This window comes from Chrysochloris asiatica, unplaced genomic scaffold (assembly GCF_000296735.1).
Source record: "Chrysochloris asiatica unplaced genomic scaffold, ChrAsi1.0 scaffold00092, whole genome shotgun sequence".
NCBI classification, from domain to species: domain Eukaryota; kingdom Metazoa; phylum Chordata; class Mammalia; order Afrosoricida; family Chrysochloridae; genus Chrysochloris; species Chrysochloris asiatica.
This window is the reverse complement of record NW_006408610.1, coordinates 2,705,156-2,710,134: the sequence shown is the minus strand read 5'-3', so window position 1 is coordinate 2,710,134 and position 4,979 is coordinate 2,705,156. Positions and strand designations below refer to the sequence as shown.

The 4,979-nt window shown below is 47.7% G+C and overlaps 1 pseudogene; it reads left to right on the top strand.

Moving 5' to 3' along the window:
- The first annotated feature begins 3,871 nt into the window (after window positions 1-3,871).
- On the top strand, window positions 3,872-4,765 carry LOC102826265 (annotated as a pseudogene).
- The last annotated feature ends 214 nt before the right edge of the window (window positions 4,766-4,979 follow it).

Below are 4,979 nucleotides of genomic sequence, written 5' to 3'. Positions count from 1 at the left end.
AGCTCCTTAGGGATAGCATATTCTCCACACCTGGGATTTATCCTCCACCCCTCCAACTCCCAAATACCTGAATTGCCCAAGCCTCTGTCCCCAGGCTCCAGATCCACGCGAGTCTCCCGACTCCTCTCCTTCCAGCATCCGCGACTTAAACCCCTTCCCCCCACCAGCCCCGGCTCCAAGAATCCTTGGGGCTCTTCCCCCCCCCCCCCCCCCCCCGCCAAGCCTCAGCCCCGTGGACTACCTACTTCATCCACTCAGCCGTCCTTCCCGCCAAGGCCCTGCACTGCCTTTCCCCAGGGAGGAGTAGCATTCCCTGTCCGCACTTCACTAACAAAATACAGAAAACCGGAGGAACACTGGAGGGGAGGCCCCAGCCTGGAGCTGCCCTTCGGAATGATGCCCCGGGAAGCCAGGAGTGCGGGTACGGCCGGAGACATCACTACGGAGCGCAGAGGGACACCTAGGGAGCAGAAAGGCAGAGGCTCGAACGAAAGACTCACCGGTCTCTAGCGATAGTACCACGCACCGCCGCCGCCGCGGGCCGACCAATCACCTGCCCTGGGAGAGGCAGGGCCGCCCCCTTGGCAGCGGCCACCCTGCCGGGTCCACCAGCCACGCGCCCGGAGTTTCTGGCTCCTCCCGCCGTTGCAGGGTCCTCCCGCGCTTCAGCCACCTACCGGCCGGCGGTTACACACAGCCTCAACCGCCGAGACTTCTCCATTCGGCCTGGAGGGGGAGCTCTTTCTGTTTCTACATTGCAAAGTCCCGGACACCTCCTGCAAAGTGACTTGTTCCGGCCGAGGCCGCACTCCTAGGTAGAAGTTCCTCAGTGGTACCTTTCGCCAACAAGAGAAACCCCATCTTGTGACCGGGTGTTCAAGACTACCCCAAACCCTGGGTCTTGCCGCCTCCCCCAGATCCGCCCACTCCTCGGGGCGCACCAACAGCTCGCTTGCTCTCCTATGCGCCTGCTTTTTGCAGGAGCAGTACCAGTGCCCTAAATGATTCCCTCCATCCCTCACACCAAATGTCTCAAACATTCTGTCCTCATTTGCCTTGTAAACCAGAAACATAGCTCAGTACAGCCCTTTTTTTGGTTCGGGAATTTGTTTTAATTACTCTGTAGGAGTCCTGGTATGGTGCTGTAAGATAAGCACTGGACTGCTAACTAGTAGGTTGGAGGTTCAAACCCAGCAGCCGTTCCTCGAAAACCTTAATATACGTGGTTACTATGAGTCAGAACCAACTTGATGGCAGTTAACAACAACAACTGTTGTGCACTTGACAATGGCATGGATGACCAGGCTGGGTTCCTGTTTAAGTAGTCAGCATTCCCCACAAGTATGGCACTCGGTAAGACTTGGGTGAAGGGATGATGAATTGGTGCAAGGGGGGCGGGGGTGGGGTGGGGCGGGAGTAGGGGGCAGTAGCAAAGACTTCGGAAGTCCTCATCAAACCAGGATGCAGCCTTTGCTGTTCGGGACTCATGCGATGAAAAATAAAAACATTAATAGCCACTTATTTAATGCTTATATTGAGCCAGACACGACATCACATGGATTCTCTCATTTAAATCTTCAAATCATACAAAGAAGTAGGAAGCTCACACTCAGAAGTAACTTGGCCAAAGTCAAATAGCATTTGACTCAGATGTTTAAATTTGTTGAATGTTTGCTTTATAGAGAAATTGGATATTTGTTACAGAAACAAAATAGCCAAAGTTGGCACATTTTTAGTCCAAGGCATGTGAAAATGTGGAGTTGTATATTTTATACAGGAAGGTAAGTCAAAAAGTATTCCTGCTAGGCTTCTAGTTCATACATATACAGGTCCTACATCACACTATCCATTTGTTCTAAAAAGAACAGGAAATTAAACTGACAAAGAGGGTGAAGAGTCTGGGGCCCTGGAAGACCAATTTTTTGGACCTCAGAATTTATGTAAGTGGACTCTATTTTCTAATAACCCGGCTGAGCACATTTTGTGTGTCCACATATGAAAGCTCATGTTTGCCTGACTTATGAAGACTAACAAATGATTAGCCCAGGAACCGACTTCACTAAGGAATACTAACACCAGGAAATTAAATCATTGGTGTCCCAGAGCCACCCTACCCACAACCATTGAGGTCATATCTAGTGGTCAGACTGTGCAAAAAAAAGTAAAGGCCCTAAACGTTGGCTTGAGAAAGAGGTTCCCAAAGTTATGCATGAAGGTCCAGGAAGAAGGTTCCAGTCTCCTACTTAAACCCAGCTGAATAACTTCTCATCTCATACACACACACAATTGGTTTCCCCCTGACACCCACCTTCACAAAGTTGACCACATACATAGAGTGGTGGTTGTATGCCATCGAATCAGTTTTGACTCATAGTGACTCTGTACAGGGTTTCCAAGGCTGTAAATCTTTTCGAGGACTTCTTTCTCCCATGGAGCAACTGGTAGATTCAAACTGCTGACTTTGCAGTTAGGAAACCCAGCTTACAACCCACTAAGCTGCCACAGCTCCTTATATACATAAATACTTTACTTGATGTCTTTAAATCAATTCACTTAAAAAAAAAGTTAAATATATTTTTAAAGGTATTTCCCACTTTAATAGTGTTTATAAAATAAATACAGTGAAAATAATGTAATGTTTAACTAGAGACTAATGTCAGCAAAAAGCTTTAGCATTGAGGACTTTATAAAAATCAGAGATTAGCAAGTAATGAATAAATGAGGAGGAGTACACTTAAACAAATTTTATCTTTGATATAATTAGAAAATTTCAGAACAGAAGAAAAGATGCACTTTCATATTATGATTCAGTGTTATTTAAGGTGAAAAATCTGTGCACCCGTAAAATCTGTGGTAATTGTGCATACACAGAGAACCCTGACCTAGAAGAGGGGAGGTTGAGAGTAGGAAGGTATCCAGCCCTTCCAACAAAGGGAACACTCACCAGGAGGCCTGAACTCACTGTCAGTTAATAAATATGTATTTAGTGGGACCCTGGTATTGCTGTGGGTTATGTGTTGGAGTTGTAATTCCAAGGTATTTTTAAATGCACCAGCTGCTCCACAAGGCTTTCTGCTCCTGTAAAGATTTACAGTCTTGGAAACCCTATTTAGGGTTGCTATGAGTTGGAATCAACTCCATGGCATTGGGTTGGGTATTTGTCTGACACACTTGCTAAAGATCAAAGACTACAGTCTTCAGTATGGGCTACAATTTAATGTGTAGAAAACAAAAATCCTTACAACTGTGCCAATAAATAACATCAAGATAAATGGAGAAAAGTTTGAGATTGCCAAGGATTTTATTTTACTTGGATCCCAAATCAATGACCATGGAAGCAGCAGTGAGGAAATCAAAGGAAATATTTATTGCATTGTGCAAATCTGCCACAAAAGATCTCTTCAAAGTGTTGAAAAGCAAGGATGTCACTTTGAATGCTAAGATACATGTGGTATTTTCAATCATCTCCCATACATGTGAAAGGTAGACAATGAATAAGGAAGACTGAGAAGAATCGATGCATTTAAATTATGGCATTAGCAAAGAATATTAAACACAAAAGGGTTTCATAAAGTTCATGGAAAATGGAATTGAAAGATAATGGAACTTTTCCACGAACCTTTGAAGCCTCTTCATATACCATGGATTGTCAGAAAAATGAACAACTGTTTTGGAAGAAGTGCAGCCAGAATGTTCCTTAGAAGGAAGGATGGCAAGACTTCCTCTCAGGTAATTTGGGCACATTGTCAAGAGGAACCAGTTCCTGGAAGATAGACATCGTGTTAATAAAATAGATGGTCAGTGAAAAAGAGGAAGCCCCTAAATGAGATAAATTAACACAATGGTTTTAACAATAGGCTCAAACAGAAGAATGACTGGAGGCTGTACCCTGTTGTGCTGCGGCTCCGTGTGTCCTGCAGTCTCTGGCCCATGCCCCTCGCCACATGCCCACCACCCTGACGCCATCCACAAGGGCTGGTTCCATAAGACCTGCAGCCTGGGGCCCGGCCAGGCCTTGTCGCTGCAGGTGGAGCAGCTGCTATACCCTCAGTGCTCTTGGTACCAGGACATCCTGGTCTTCCTCAGTAAGACCTACGGCAATGTGCTGGTATTGGATGGCGTCATCCAGTGCACAGAAGAGGTCGAATTCTCCTACCAAGAGATGATTGCCAACCTGCCTCTCCACTGTCACCCCAACCTGGGCAAGGTGCTGATCGTTGGGGGCAGGGATAGGGTGAAGCACCCCACAGTGGAGACCGTGGTCCAGTGCAAAATTGATGAGGATGGCATTCAAATCTCCAAGAAGTTCCTGCCAAGCACAGCTGTTGGCTACTCCAGCTCAGAGCTGACCCTCCCTATGGGTGACGGTTTTGAGTTTATGAAGAAGAAGCAGGATGCCTTCTATGTTATCATCACTGACTCCTCAGACCTCGCGGGCCCAGCTGAGAGCCTCTTCAAGGACTCATAGTACCAGCTCATGAAGCCTGTCCTCAAGGTGAGTGCCAGTGGCGGCACCTGGGTCTCATCAAGGAGGTGCAGCAACACTGTAAGTCACTCTTCCCAGTGGTGGCCTACGCCTACTGCATCATCCCCACTGACCCCAGGGGCCAGATCGGCTTCATGCTGTACAGCAAGTACCAGAGCATCAACCTGTGGGAGCCTGTGAAGCTGCTAACACAGGCAGACTCAGGTGGAACAGAGGCAGCTGCGATACTCCAACTCAGACGTGCCTTTGTGCGGCCTGAATTGGCCCACAGGACCCTGAATTACATGAGCTGAGCCTGGAGCTGCCATCACCACACAGAAACCTTCCCAGCCCTGCATAAGACCCTCTTTGGGTGCTCACCCACCAACCTTCACCAGCCCCAGAATGCCTCCCGGCCTGCCCTGCTACGCAGACCGTGCCTGTCCAGCCTCCAAGCCTATACCAGCTGTATACAGTGCCTTCTTGGCCTTCTGTCCCCTTGCTCACAAAACAC